Source organism: Mirounga leonina, unplaced genomic scaffold (genome assembly GCF_011800145.1).
Source record: "Mirounga leonina isolate KUSES-001 unplaced genomic scaffold, KU_Mleo_1.0 Mir_175, whole genome shotgun sequence".
NCBI classification, from domain to species: domain Eukaryota; kingdom Metazoa; phylum Chordata; class Mammalia; order Carnivora; family Phocidae; genus Mirounga; species Mirounga leonina.
Window position 1 is genome coordinate 4420249 of NW_023270453.1, and position 16830 is coordinate 4437078.

Consider the following 16830-nt stretch of genomic DNA (forward strand, 5'->3'; position numbering starts at 1 on the left):
ATTGTCAAAAGTGTTGGCATTTTAAACCCAATCACCCTAAGGAAGTTTCAGTTCACACCTCAGTGAGGATACAAAGTTTCCATCATTAAGAACCCCCATAATACGGAGAGGAAGAGCCTAACACACATATAACTGTGCGCTATCCCCTTCCCTTTTGAAGAAAATAAGATTTAAAAAGTTCTTTCTAATGATCAGATGTAGCTTTTAATTGCAGTCATGTTGACACCTGTTTCCAGGTTTAAATAACAAACATTTAAAAAAACTACAGTGACCTTTGGCCAAGATCTTTTGAATATTTGCAACAATATATTAACTTTTGTCTCTTTTACAATGTGAGATGTGACTCTCAACTGATGTGTAATGCAGCTTATGGAAGGAGTCACGTTACTTTCATCATTCTTTGTATATGTATTAACAACAGCAAAACGGCCAAGTCTTTTCATTATAGAAGCTACATGAACTCACTGCAGAGAGACACACAAATAGCAGGGACTTTAAATTCTCCCACCCAAAGATAACCACTATTAAAGAGTAGCATGTTTTAGCCTCCAGACTTCTTGCGTTTTTGAAAGTCACCCTCCTCACATGTGCATTACAATTTATCTGCTTCCTTCTGGGAGTTGGATTTATGCAGTTAGAAGTAATATATCTAATTAGGCTTTTGCCTTTGGTACCATATGGACGTTCTGGGTCATTCGGCCTCAAGTAGTCTTCAGCCAGGACCGCAGGAAGGCTGTTCCATAACTCCAGAACAGGTTCATTACAAGATGAACCCTTGATCTCTTGGGCTGCTACAATGTGATTAGCTGGTCTTTTGTAGTTTTGTCCTTGTGGGTACCTCACATGTTCAGCTACAAATACTTCCTTTTCTACACCTTAATATTCTCATTCCTCATGGTACAGTTTCAAAATGTAACTTGCAACGTGATGTCTACCAAAACTCATCCCAGATCATTCACTTTTATCCTCAGAACTCTTACTCCAAATATGTGTGCTTTGCTTATGGGAAAGTTAGTTAAATTGGATTAACTCATGCTTTTTAAAAATTTTTATTATTATTATTATTTTTTTTGGGGGGGGGAGAGAGAGAGGGAGAGAGGAGGTGGTGGGGAGGGGCAGAGGGAGAGGGAGAGAGAGAATCTTAAGCAGGCTGCATGCCCAGCATAGAGCAAAAGGCGGGGCTCGATCTCAACAACTGTGAGCTCATGACCTGAGCTGAAATCAAGAGTCGGACGCTGAACCGACTGAGCCACCCAGGTACCCCTAACTCATGCTTTTTATCTACTCTCCAGTTTTTGTCTTTTTCCAATTTATGCCAAATATGTGCACAAAAAAGTGTCACTCACCCTTTTCCTTTAACACATTTTTTTTATATTTATAAAGTTTGCTTGTTTGATGCTGGACTCTACTGTTTCAATCATATATATTTCCAGCACCATTTTTCTTGAGCGTTCTTGTTCTCGTATTTTCTCTTTTAAAGACAAAGGGTAAGAATCAGCCTATTCAGGAGTGGCATCTTGGATCCCAAAGTGCTCATCTATTTCTGTAGGAAATCTTCATATGAAGACTAAAGCAAAGCTCTTGGGCAAAATCAATTTCTCATGGTATCCCAAGGCTACCCTGAGTCTAGATAAATCTATGTTCCATCCCAAACCCTCAAGACTTCAAATGACCCTCCACATGTATAGGAGGATACTAAACCAATGGCAAGTTTGACTTCAGTTGTTTCCTCCTGACCTGCCATGGGATGATAGACATCCCATTGCCATACTCTTCAGGCCCACACTTTTAGGAAAAAGCAAAATGGGACAGTCTTCTGAGGCCAAGGACCAATGGGAAAGAGTTCTATCTTGTATTGTCTGCTTGCATTAGCTAGCAGAGATAATTCTTTTATTTCTCATATTGTCACCCCTTTCCACAGGTGAGAAGAATTTTTTTTTCTGTGAAGAGATCTGGATCTCTAAAAGAATGAATTGCTAGCCCCTGCATTGTTGAGGTTACAACAAAACCATAAACTGTTTACTAATGATGACAATTCCTGACTCAAAAAATTTAAAAATGATACAGACTATTGAGATGAAGCACATTTACATGAATACTGTATAGTTTAGTTTGCAAATGTCATGGAATTACTATTCATACCCATTCAATTAATGAAATTCTCAAATGTGACTGGCCTGCTTAATGTGAAAACATTAAGCAAGGTGATGGTAATAAATCCATGCGAGTTCATACCTGTGTGGTAACTTTGATGATTATGTAAAAGCTAAAACAGTAGCTGCGATTTTCTCAAGAGCACAGGGAAATTTAGAAACTTTGTGTAATTGCCCTATGTACTGACAAAAAGACTAAATGTTACCAAAAGCAAAACCAAAACCCAACCACATCCATTTACTGAGTACTTACTACTTTGTTAAAGTGTACATGCTCTGACTCTTAAGTTAAATGCTGGGAATATGACAGTGGAAAAGATGAAAGCTAAGTTTCCATCAGGGAGCCTAATAATCTAGTTGAAAAGGAGACTAATTTTTTAAAGTAATCAAAGAAATAATCCCAACAAGAAAACACAAAACAGGCTGAGAAACAGAATAATGGTGAGCAGAAGCTATTTTAGTTAAGGTGATGAGACAACATCCTGCGATACTATTTAAGCTGAAATATCTCACAAGAAGAAGGAAAAAAAACAAGTTAGCTTTAGGATGTGTTCAGAAAAGTGATGTCCAGGAAGAGGGAACAGCATCTGCTAAGGCATGAGGACAAGAAATACTCAGCAGTTTGAGGAAGTAAAAAGAGATCAGTGTAGCTAACATGCTCCTTTTTCCAGAGTATTTATTTCAGTCTCTCCCCCTTTATTCCCCTCCTCTTTCTCACTCTGCAGGTAGATACACACTCAAGCACACCTGCAAAAGGGATTTGGGGAATCCTTCTCATTTATGTGGCATCACCTCACAGAAAAACTCCTTATCCCTGTGGCATTTAAGTTGTCAGTAAATTCCACATTATGAGGAAAATCATGTCTTCTGAGACTTAAACAGAGTTCTCAGATTTTCTTCCTTCTAAATCCAGCGCTATCTCCTAAGAGCTAAAGTCAGTCCGTTTTTGAGATAGTGGTATGTTACATTAATGATTAGAGCAATCCATTTATTAAGATTAGGCTATCTATATGAATGATCATAATAATAATTGCTAATTTTTCATGAATGCTTTAACACTGTGCTAGACACTGGGCTGATATATATAACACATATTATATTATATATTAATATATTAATATTAATATTAAAATAATAAATATTTTTATTTAGTAATATATTATTTTATATATATAATATATAATTACAAATATAATATAATTATATTTATATATTATATATAATATATAAAAATATATAATTATAATATAATAATATAATTATAAATAATTATGTTATTAAAAATAAATTTTAATTTATTTTAAAGTTGAATATTAAACATAATTTAATATTAAATTTTGAACTCCATTGTCATTGATGAAAAAACCAAGGAACAGAGAAGTTCCGTGACCTGACCAAGGTGACAAAGCTAATAATCAACAGAGGTGGGAGGCAGCTTTTAAACTGAATTCAAATCTGAATTCAGGTTCTATGCATGCATCAGTTCATAAAAATAAAAGCCAGAACAAATCCCTACCTGCAACTAATGTTTCTACTGATTGAAAATATCTCTTTTTCTGTCTACCAGGCATGCATATAGCCATTTCTAATGGTCATAAAATGCCAAAATGACTTCCAAGTTCTTCATTCTGTCTTTGCTAAACCTAGCACGCATGCACGCTCTCTCTCTCTCTCACACACACACCCTACATATACATCCTCACAGAACCTCAGATTTTATCTTTCCAAGAGGCACAATGAAGGTCCAATGAAACAGGTAATTTCTCATTCAACAATGTAATGCTGTTTTGTGCAAAGAAGGATTCAAAGAGTTGGCTGCTACCCTGAAATTTTCCTCCCCTCTTTTCATCATTTATCTACAATGGAAAGTAGACAAGTAGAAGAGGAAAACAATGGAAGTCAAGAAACCAGCTATTTAAATTTCTCTCTTTTCCCTGAAAATGAACATAACTTTGGCAAGCTGGCCTTCAGTAGCCATTTTGGCAGCTAATCTTGCCTGAAGCTGGCTGGAATTCAAGCATCTTCTGAGTGTATGTTCAATAGGAACAGTTGCTGGTGTTCAGCACTGAAGCTGAAGTTATTAAAAAATACAAATCAGAGACAGGACTAACTTACCAATCTTTAAGAAGAATATTTTTGTAAAAAAGAGTAATATATTAAAACACTGTTACCACCAAATTATTTCTTAAAGGAAGGGCATGGTGGCTGTTTATATTTTGCAGAAGAACCCCTGTCCAAAATTTGCAAAATTTGACGCCATTAAAAAGAACCATTTTAAAAAAGTTAAAATTAGATGGCCATTTTTAATGTTAGTTTGAGTTTGGGATTTTAGGCATAGGATAAATAATTTCCCTTCATAATTACAACACTGTGTGTGTGTGTGGGGGGGTGCTTGTGCTGAGGGAGGTTTGTAGGCCTTTCATATATATTTACTGATGGTGATAGATGACAAAAATGTTTCAGGCTATATAATTTCTTACCTAAAACTTTACCTTTCAGCCATGAAAATGGAAATGAGTAGGCAAGAAGCAGAAAAATTGCAGCCTGGGAAAGCTGACTTTTCCTAAATTATTGCTGAAAAAATTTTAAATTAAATGAGGGAAAAGGAGTGAATGAATCAGACATAGGACATTTTTGGCATAGGAACTCATGGTGAGTATAGATACTGTCAGAAACTCTGCATGGACATCACTACCTTTAGTCTTCCCACTGAGTCATTCTAATCAGCACACACATGCTCTCACTCCTCGCTGCCCAAGAAAACCTTCCTTTGACTCCATGTTCTCTGCCAGCTCCCATCCCATTTCTTTGCTCTCCTCTGCAGAAAAAAATGCCCCAAAGATGTTGCCTATGCTCCCTTCAATTCTCTTCTAGTTTTCTCTTAAACCTACTCTCTCCTTGCCCTCCACCATCACTGCTCATCAAGGTGATCAGTGATAGATGGCTAAGTCCAAAGGGCAATTCTCCATGTGCATCTTTCTTAACCTATTGGGAAAACTGAGCATGGTTGTTCAATATCACTCCCCATCCTTTATTCCCTTTCTCAACATGGCTTCCAGAAACCACTCTCTCGGTCTTTCTCTGACCTGTTGGCTGCTTCTTCTAAGTCTCGTTTGCTGGTTATCTGCTCTTCGACCCATCTGTGGCAGCCTCCTTCCCACACACAGCCTCCTTCTTTCTGCTCCAACCTCACTCATAGGCACCAGGAATGCTCTGTCCCTAGATTTCCACAATACCAGCTATCACCACCTGCACATCTTTGTTCAGACTTCACCTTCTCCATGAGGCCTTCCACGACCATCCTACTGAAAACTGTAACCCCCAGGGCTCTCCAGTATCTCTAATTCCACTTACCCTCCTCTCCTTGTGTTTGTAAATGGTGCTTTTGCCTTCGGACATACAATGTAATTTACTTAACGTTTATTGTTCAGGGTCTTTCTCCCTCCAATAGAAACATCCATGAGGGCAATATTTTCTTTCCTGTTTTGTTCACTCATTTACCCGAAGTGCCTAGAATAGTACCTGGTACAACATACATGCTCTATAAATATGTGTTGAATGAATGAATAAGGGTTACCAGAGAGAGAGCCTATTCTCCCTCACATCCTATATCTCTAAACTCTTCCACTACAGTATCCTCCTTAGCCTTCCTAAACATTTCTAAATATTCCTAAATATTCTCATGTCACCTCCTTACTAAAAAAACACCAACAGCAATCTGACCCAGATTGTAAATGGCTAATAAATACTTGCTACAGTGAGCAAGAGAATAAAATTAAGACTTCAGCCTGAAGATATACTTGGTGTTTTATCGTAACCCTCAATAAATACCAACTTCATGAACTTAATGTAAATGTCAACTATGATCAGTTGGTTAAATAAACACGTTCCATAACAAGCAAGCCACTTCAAAAAAAAGTCATCATACTTAAAATTTATACTGCAACCTTCTTCCAAGAAATGTAGGAGAGATTTTATATTTCGAAAATATGACTAAGGCTTATTTTCTATGAAGATCTTCTTCTCTTTTATTTTATTTTATCTTATTATGTTATGTTAGTCACCATATAGTACATCATTAGTTTTTGATGTAGTGCTCCATGATTCATTGTTTGCGTATAACACCCAGTGCTCCATGCAATACGTGCCCTCCTTAATGCCCATCACCAGGCTAACCCATCTCCCCACCCCCTCCCCTCTAAAACCCTCAGTTTGTTTCTTGGAGTCCATAGTCTCTCATGGTTCGTCTCCTTCATTTTTCCCTTCCTTCATTTTTCCCTTTCTTCTCCTAATGTCCTCCATGCTATTCCTTATGTTCCACAAATAAGTGAAACCATATGAAAATTGACTTTCTCTGCTTGACTTATTTCACTTAGCATAATCTCCTCCAGTCCCATCCATGTTCATGTAAAAGTTGGGTATTCATCCTTTCTGATGGCTGAGTAATATTCCATTGTATATATGGACCACATCTTCTTTATCCATTCGTCTGTTGAAGGGCTTCTTGTCTCTCTCCACAGTTTGGCTATTGTGGACATTGCTGCTATGAACACTGGGGTGCATATAGCCCTTCTTTTCACTACAGCTGTGTCTTTGGGGTAAATACCCAGGGGTGCAATTGCTGGGTCATAGTGTAGCTCTATTTTTAATTTTTTGAGGAACCTCCACACTATTTTCCAAAGTGGCTGTACCAACTTGCATTCCCACCAACAGTGTAAGAGGGTTCCCCTTTCTCCACAAACTCTCCAACATTTGTTGCTTCTTGCCTTGTCAGTTTTTGCCATTTGAAGATCCTCTTTTCGTTGATTGTACTTCTTCATTCCAGGGATTTAAAGTTCCAATCCTAAAATGGCCAACGACCCAGTGTGTAGCCATAGGAAAGTCATATAAATATTCCCCAGGCTAATTTCCCCCTCTGTAAAATGAGTATAAAAAAAAATCATTGCTACTAGAAAGAATATTCTTAAAATTTTTCTTACAGATGGTTGAAAAAACACTGTAAATATGACATTTTGTATGACTGTTTACTGACTGTTACTTCTCATGCATTAGCCCTGCCTCTCCTATGGGGATCGAGTTTAAATTCACAGCAGAAAACGTGACTATACATACAATGTCTAGTCAGACGGAGGGTTCAAAAAAATCAAGCCAGCAGAGAAGGAAGATATTTCTTCAAGAAACTCTGGGTAATATATTTAAAAGAAACGCAACTGACTAACTGGACAGATATATAAAACTTTGGAACATCTTAATGGACTCTCTACTACTAAATAAAGGTCACATCAAAAGATGACATGTCCAGCAGTGAGCTTTTCCTTGAGTGGCAGAACAATCAAACAATAAATCTTGGCTCCTGCCTTCCAGGGTGAATGCTCCCAGGTGGCAATGAACAATCAATCCAAAGACATTAAAGCATAGTCATCATATGTGTCCTCCAGGGAACCACACAGCTGTTAAAAGGGATATGGCTTCAGTCCTTAAAGATTTTACCCTCTAAAATATTTTTTGCATAGGGGCGCCTGAGTGGCTCAGTCGGTTAAGCATCTGCCTTTGGCTCGGGTCATGGTCCCAGAGTCCTCGGATCAAGCCCCACGTCGGGCTCCCTGCTCAGTGGGGAGCCTACTTCTCCCTCTCCCGCTCCCCCTGCTTGTGCATGTTCTCCTCTCTCTCTCTCTCATATAAATAAATAAATCTTTAAAAAAATTTTTAAAAATGTTCTTTGCATATACAAAAGTTATATTAATTGATAAGAAAACAGTCAAAAATCAGTAGATATAACTAGACAAAGTTATATTCACAAAAAATCAACTTTCACAAAAAATCAACTAGTCACAAGCATCTGGAAAAAGTGTTCAGCCTGCTAAATGAAACACAATACCATTTCCTCATTAAATGAGTTCTCTCTGCAAAGTACCAATTCACAATGTTATGAGGATACATTAAAACTGATGCTTTAACATCTTGTTGATAGTGTTTTGACTTTCATTAAACCCTTTGGGAAAGCAATGTTCTTTCTGTTTGTATCTAGATGTGTATCCAGACTAATATGTATTTAAACTAATGAGAAAATTCTAAAATTATGTTCCATACAACATGTAGATTATTATATAATCTTAATAATAGTTACAAAGCCTACAGAGCATTATAGGCATATGTTAATGATGATTATATTTGGTTAAAAAGATAAAGAAATTAAAAAACTCTTTCATCTATTTTTTTTTAAAGATTTTATTTATTTATTTGACAGAGAGAGAGAGAGAGAGAGAGAGAGTGCACGAGCAGGGGGAGCTACAGAGAGAGAGAGGGAGAAGCAGGCTCCCTGCTGAACAAAGATCATGACCTGAGCCAAAGGCAGACGCTTAACCCACCGAGCCACCCTGGCGCCCCTGTATCATATAAATACATACATTCATGTATGTAAAAATACTGGGAAGACACAAAATGAACAGAAGTGGTAAAGTTGGATTCACTGTTTTCAATTCAGGGAGCTAATTTAATTTTTTTTTCTGTTTCGTTACCATTTTTGAATAGAATTAAAAAGCTGTTAATGCAATTGAAATATCTAACAAAATACCCTGAACATATTTTTTGTGTTGCAAAAAAGAGGATTTGCAGATACATATTTCCTGTAATTTGTTGATTTAACCTTGACAGCTTTTTTGTATGTGGGCAAGCTCTGGGCCTTCTGAAAGACTCTTTATGCACATTGAAGGAAGGAAGGAAGGAAGGAAGGAAGCAAGCAAGGAAGGAAGGAAGGAAGGAAAGAAGGAAGGAAATTGGATGATACATCCAATTACCAAGGAAGAAGGGAGGGAGGAACAAGAGAGGGAGGGAGGGAGGGAGGGAGGAATAAGAGAGGGAGGGAAGGAAGCAAGCAAATATTGATGCATGAATTACATCAGGTTAAGAAATAAGAATTAAAAGAAAAGTACTGGAACCTGCAATGTTAACATTTTAAAGTATGACATATTACATTTCTCTGTAGAAAATGTGTTAAAATGATTATGTTAAGTTTCCACTGAAACACTGGGATTTTCTCATATGACTGCTTAAATAATTTTTTGCTACTGGGTTAGATACTTAAACAGGCCAAATGACTCAGTAATTCGGTAGTAGATTATTAATATACTGCTCTAAAAGTCTAACCTTCCAGAAAGATATGACTTTGGTTCAGAGAGATTTAATATTAAATTTAATATTAAAAACAGGCTACGCGATCAGGGATTTGGCTGGAAAAGTGCCAGTGGTCTGGCGCATTTAGTAATAAAGCACCACAAAGTACCCTACTGACCTAAAATAATGAATGCACCCCTTAAGCAGCTAACCTACCTTCAGGAGGTGATTTAAGAACCAGAGACTATCTGGTTTAAACAAATCTATGTTTGGAAATATGCTGCAAATTGTAGATGTGTCGTTTGGTATGTTAATATGCTATTAATGTTAGAAAATCCAGACTATATTAAGAACACTTAATAAAACAGCGGACATAGCCAGTTGGCAAAAAGCAATTCATAGGATATTTCCTGTCTCACAAATAAGAAAGCATTTTTATTGCAAATATGCAATATGTGGCTCCAGAGACCGACCCCAAATTCATATGTTGAAATTAATCTCTAAAGTGATGGTGTTAGGAGGTGGGCTTTTGGGAGGTGATCAGGTCATCACAGTGGAGCCCTCATGAATGGGATTAATACCGTTGTAAGAGACCTCAGAGAGCCCCCTTGCTCCTTTGACCACGTGAGGTCCTAGCAAAAAAGCGGGCTGTCTGTGAACCAGGAGGCAAGCTCTCACCAGACACAGAATCTGTCAGCGCCTTGACCTTGGCCTTCCCAGCTTCCCAAATAGTGAGAAAAAATACCTGGTTTTTTTCAGCCACTCATCTATGGTATTTTGTAATAATAATTCACATGGACGAAGATCCATGGAAATATATGCTCTGTTTAAAAGTAAAATGAATGCCAGTGTTGGTAAAACTTCGATCAAGCCAGGCAAAAATGGCTTGGCAGTTTGGTAAGAAGACAGTTTGGTAAAGGTTAGAAAAGACCAGGTCACTGCTGCTGCCAATGCCTATGGACACTTGCATGATGGCCTGGGGACCACCGTTCCAGAGTCCACTAGAGCATGAGCATGTTGTATGCCAGACACTTCTACTGTTAAAGCAGACCCCAAATGGGAGCACTCCAATCCAAAGATACACCTACTAGGTCTTCCACTCCATTGAAATAGCAATCATTTAATATTGTGGATGACGAAATTTATTATTATCTCTCCCTCCTCAACATACACATACATTAGAATGTACGATTCTATTTTCCTGTCCATGAGGATGGCAGAAAATTGGTTTGTTTTTTTTTCACCTCTGTATCCCTAGGGAGAGTGTACATCTGGGAAGAAGACCTGGTTGGGGTTTATAATCTAGTGAAGGAGACAGACATTCCAGAGGTAATAACCTAAATATGCTTTTATGACAGTTTTGGTTATTACTGTATAGGAGACACACAGGTCCTATGTAACAGGGAGACTAAGTAGAAGCTTCTAAAAAGGAAAAGCATATTTAGGCTGGGTTTGAAGTTGAAAGGCAACAAGTTATAGAAAGAGGTAAGGGAAGAATGTTCCAAGGCAGTAGGTCCAACTTGAAGAGAATTCTCTTAGCCTGTGTAAGGAGCCAGAGCTTACTGAGCAAGAGGAAGCCTTTTGAGAGAACTCATTTGGATATGTCTTTTGGCACTTAGTCCTTCAGGTGTAAGATGATACATCCAATTACCAAGGGAATTAAATTATGGTAATACCATTAATTCCTTAACTTTTCCGGGATGAATACATGCAATCAGCTTGAATGATCCTTCATCATCATCATGATTACATCCAACCATTGGTTCAACAAGTACCTATCATGCATCAGACATTGAGGATACGAAAATAGATAAGATACATTCCCTGCCCTCAAGTAGCTTGCGTACCTGGATCAAATACCAATGGATATTTAAAAATTTCAAAACATAAAAACCATACATTTTATATGTAAAATTAAAAATTATAAGTAAAAAAACCCAGTAATAATATTGGGAAAAAATGTGCCAATGACAAAAGTTCACATCTTTCATATAGTAATAGATCTTGGAAACGAATAAGAAAAAGACCAATACTACTATAAAAAAATGGGCAACAACAACAAAAAGGAAGATATTCACAGAAAAAGAAATGTTTTTCAGCATATGGAAAATGCCCAACTTCAGTTACAATGTTAAAAGAGACAAAAATCCAAGGAAAATACTAGTTTTTATTGGCAAAGATTAAAAGCAAAGCACTTGTTAGTGTGGTACTCTCATCTTTGCCCCTGAAGGATAAAATTTGGTTGCACTTATCAAAATTGAATGATCCTTCATTTTTTTTTTTAGCTAGAGATGTGTCATTGGGTATGTTAATATGTTATTAATGTTAGGAAATTCAGATTATATTAAGAACGTTTAAGAAAACATTGGACATAGCCTGTTGGTAAATAATTCAAATTCTGATTCTAGGACTTTAATCTTAAAGGTATGTACAAATATATATAAAGAATGCATATATAAGAACGCTCATTACAAAAATAAAAATAATGTAAAAATAAAAAAGAATGTTCATTACAACATTATTTGTATTAACAGATGACTTTAAATAGCATAACTGTCCAGGATGCCTGGGTGGCTCCGTCGGTTAAGCATCTGCCTTCGGCTCAGGTCATGATCCCTGGGTCCTGGGATCGAGTCCCCCATCAGGCTCCTTGTTCAGCGGGGAGCCTGCTTCTCCCTCTGCCTGCCTCACCCCTACTTGTGCTCTCTCTCTCTCTGACGAATAAATAAAGTCTTTAAAAAAAAAAGTTCTTCATAAAAAAATAAATAAAACAAATAGCATAAATATCCATCAGTAAGAGACTGGTTAAATAAATTATGGTGCATCCATATGATGGCACAGTATTGAGACATTAAAAATAATAAGGTATATACAGCTATATATTAACATGGAACAATTTCCAAGATATATTTTACAGGTATAAAAGAAAAAAGCAAGAGGCAAACTGTGGATACTCTTCTGCTATCATCTGCATACATTTTCTTAAAGAATGCATATATACGTTAGTATTTAGGCTATACTCTAGAACATTTAAGTGGCTGCACATGAAGTAATCTGGAGAGGGTAGTAAAAATCCCTATGCTTGGGTTATATCCCTGACAAATTCAACCAGAAAGTCTGAGGGGCAGGACCAGGCATCAGTGATTTTTTAAGCATCTGCATCTGATGGTTGAGAACTCTATGCCAGGCCCCCTAACAGTGATGAGCTCTGGGGAAGAAACCTGAGGGATCCAGGACCGGGGTGGAAGGGCCTTCTTTTCACTGTGGAACCTTCTGTAATGCTTGAAATTGTATTTTTAAAAAATTTTTATTTATGTACTTTTTAAAGATGTATTTATTTATTTTAGAGAGTGAGAGAGAAAGAGAGAGAGTGAGCGGGGGACGTACAGTGGAAGAGGGAGAGAATCCTCAAGCTGACTCCCTGCTGAGCAGGGAGCCCGACATGGGTTTCCATCCCAGGACCCCGAGACCACGACCTGAGCCAAGTCGAATGCTTAACCGACTGAGCCACCCAGGTGCCCCTGCATTTTTTTTTAAACATGATCATAATACCTTAACAAGAGACATTTATAAACAAAATTCCTAGGTCACTTTCTATCAGTGATTTATAACAGCTTTCCCTTCTCTCAATTTTTGTGGTAAAATTTTCATATAAACAGCCATGACTTTGAATTTTGTTTTCAATTAAAGAAGAGGTACACTTTATTTTCATGATGAAACATACTGAAGTTACTCTCAAAACATGACCACTGGTAAGGAAGAAGTAAAACTTCCACTATTTGCAGATGACATGATACTATATGTATAGAAAACCCTAAAGACTCCATCAAAAAATTACTAGAATTGATAAATGAATTTGGTAAAGTCATGGATACAAAATCAATATACAGAAATTTGTTGCATTTCTGTACACTAATAATGAAGTAACTGAAAGAGAAATTAAGAAAACAATTCCACTTACAACTGCAGCAAAAATAATACCTAGGAATAAACTTAACCAAGGGGGTGAAAGGACCTCTACCCTGAAAACTATAAAACACTGATGAAAGAAATTGAAGGTGACACAAACAAATTGAAAGATATTCCATAGTCATGGATTGGAAGAATAAATATTGTTAAAATGTCCATACTACCCAAGGCAATCTACAGGTTTAATGCAATCCCTATCAAAATACCAACAGTATTTTTCACAGAACTAGAACAAGTAATATTAGAATTTGTATAGGACCACAAAGGAGCCCAAATAGCTAAAGCAATCTTGAAGAAGAAAAACAAAACTGGAGGTTTCAAGTTATATTACAAAGCTGTAGTAATCAAAACAGTATGGTACTGGCACAAAAATAGACACATAGATCAATGGAACAAAATAGAAAGCCCAGAAATAAAACCACAATTATATGGTCAATTAATCTTCAACAAAGGAGGCAAAAATATGCAAATGGAAAAAAGTCTCTTCAACAAATGGCATTGAGAAAACCGGACAGCAACATGCAAAAGAATGAAACTGGACCACTTTCTTACACCATACACAAAAATAAACTGATAATGGATTAAAGACCCAAGTGTCAGACCTGAAACCATAAAAATCCTAGAAGAGAGCACAGGCAGTAAATCGTCTGACACTGGCCATAGCAACATTTTTCTAGATATGTCTCCTGAGGCAAGGGAAAGAAAAGCAAAAATAAACTACTGTGACTACATCAAAACAGAAAGCTTTTTCACAGCAAAGTAAACTCTCAACAAAACAAAAAGACCAACTACTGAATGGGAGAAGATATATGCAAATGATAAATCTGGTTAAGGGGTTAATATAAAAATATATAAAGAATTTATACAACTCAACGCCAAAAAACCCCACAGATAATCCACTTAAAAATGGGCAGAAGACATGGACAGACATTTCTCCAAAGAAGACACACAGATGGCCAACAGATGCATGAAAAGATGATCAACATCACTCATCATCAGGGAAATACAAATGAAAACCACAATGAGCTATCACCTCACACCTGTCAGAATGGCTAAAATCAAGAACACAAGAAACAAGTGTTGGCATAGATGCGGAGTAAAAGGAATCTTCATGCACTCTTGGTAGGAATGCAAACTGGTACACCCACTTTTGAAAATGGTATGGAGGTTCCTCCAAAAATTAAAAATACAATTACCATATGCTCCAGTAATCCCACTACTGGGTATTTACCCAAAGAATATGAAAACACTAATTTTTTTTTTTAAGATTTTATTTATTTATTCATGAGAGAGAGAGGCAGGGGGAGAAGCAGGCTCCCTGTAGAGCAGAGAGCCCGATGTGGGACTCGATCCCAGGACCCTGGGATCATGACCTGAGCCGAAGGCAGACGCTTAACGACTGAGCCATCCAGGTGTCCCGAAAACACTAATTTGAGAAGATATATGCACCCTTATGTTTATCGCAGCCTTATTTACAATAGCCGAGATACAGAAACAAACCAAGCATCCATTGATAGATGAATAGGTAACGAAGATGTGATATATATCTACAACGGAATGTTACTCAGCCATAAAAAAGAGTGAAATCTTGCCCTTTGCAACAACATGGGTACATCTACAGGGTAGAATGAAGTGAAATTAGAGAAAAAGAAATACCATATGATTTCACTCATATGTGGAGTTTAAGAAACAAAACAAAGAAAAAGAGAGACAAACCAAAAAACAGACTCTTAACTATAGAGAACAAATTGATGGTTACTAGAGGGGAGGTGGATCGGGGGATGCGTGAAATAGGTGATGGGGATTAAGAGTACACTTAATGTGATGAGCACTGAGTAGCGTACAGAATTGTTGAATCACTATATTGTACGCATGAAACTAATATAACACTGTATGTTAACTACCCTGGAATTAAAATAAAATAAAAAACAAACAAAAAATGTGACCATTGATATTGGCAATATGACCCAGAGGCAGGAAGATGAGCCTACTGATTTTGGGAGGAATCTCTGTACTGACTCCATGGAGGACTACAGGACCCTTAGTGACCCTCATGTCTCTTTGGCCCTGTTAACTCTGCTTTTGGACACACTTTGTTCTTTTTTCCCCAAAATGTCTTCGTAAATCTCCAAAGTCAAAGGTCACACATTTGACAAAAATAACTGTAGCATTTAAAAGGGCAATCCATCGCTACTCACTATTCCCCTTTCTCTGCTTTGTCTCTCTGTCTTCTCACCTTCTGGCACACCATGTAGGGACCTGATGATGTTTTCATAGTTCTACACTCTGCACTAAGATCTTAGCTCCACAAAGGCAGGGGTTTGTGTCAGTTTCATTCTCTGTTGAGTCCCCAGGACCTAGCACAGGGCCTGGTACACAGCAGGCACTCAGTAAACGTTTGTTGGCTGCAAATCAAGCTGCTCTGTTGTTTTGCTCCATGCAAATGTCATCATCCACCTCTTTCTACCGCACCACCCCCACCGGAGTCAGATGGCTTGCGGTGTGGGGACTCCTGCCACAGCCTTCTGACTGGTCTTTCTGCTTCTGCCCACCCCCAGCCCTTCCATGCATATGGTCTGGGATCTTCTTCAAACACCCACCAGATCACATCACTCCCCTGCCTAAGAGTTCCGTTTCTTCCCATTGCACTTGAAGTAAAACCCACTTCTTGCCTATATACTTTGCCTTAGCCTGCTTCTCCAAACACTTCTTGCATTACTTTTCCTTCACTACCTTCCAGTCATAAACACCGCCTTTTGGTTTTTGTTTTTTGGTTTTTTTTGGTACAAACCAAACTCTTTTTGCTTTAGAATTTCTACTTCCGTTTTTCCCAGTGCTTGCAGCTCCACTTTCTCTCTTGCTACAGTTCCCTATCACATCACCCAGCTTATCTTCTTTGGAGATTCTCTCAGATTAGGAAAAGACTTGTTGAATCATTGCTTATTTTTTCCTTTTTCTTCCTTTATTTATTTATTTTGAGAGAGAGAGAGAGGGGTTTAGGGGGCAGGGGGAGAGGGAAAGGGAGAGAGAGAATCTTGGGGCTTGATTTCACAGCCCTGAGACCAGGACCTGAGCTGAAATCAAGAGTTGGACACTTCACCAACTGAGCCACCCAGGCGCCCCTAATCATTGTTTACTTTTTAATCATCTGCCCCATTCCCCAAGTCTCCCAGTTAGAATGCAAGCTCTGAAAATGCAGCTCTTAGATTTGGGAAAGTGGTGCCTGTATACACTTGCTGCCCATGTCTTTTCCTCTAACCCAGAACTTTCTGCAGTAATAACTATATTTGCTCTGTAGCTATATATGTAATATATATATATATTTGTTTTATATCCAAGCTCTCCCATATGATAGCCTCTAGACAACATGTGGCTTGAAATATAGCTAGTGTGACTAAGGAACTCATCTTAAATTTTTTTTTTAAGATTTTATTTTTATTTATTTGAGAGAGAGAGACAGAGATAGCAACAGAGAGCACGAGCTGGGGAAGAGAGAGAGAAGCAGGCTCCCCGGTGAGCAGGGAGCCCTACGCGGAGCCCGATTCCAGGCCCCTGAGATCATGACCTGAACCGAAGACAGACACTTAACAGACTG

General features: G+C 37.8%; 1 protein-coding gene across 3 annotated transcripts in view; it reads right to left on the reverse strand.

Annotated features, from left to right (window-relative positions):
• Nucleotides 1–16830, reverse strand: part of CACNB2 (calcium voltage-gated channel auxiliary subunit beta 2) — a 382838-nt gene that overhangs the window by 130715 nt on the left and 235293 nt on the right. The gene's annotated exons all lie outside the window — the stretch shown is intronic.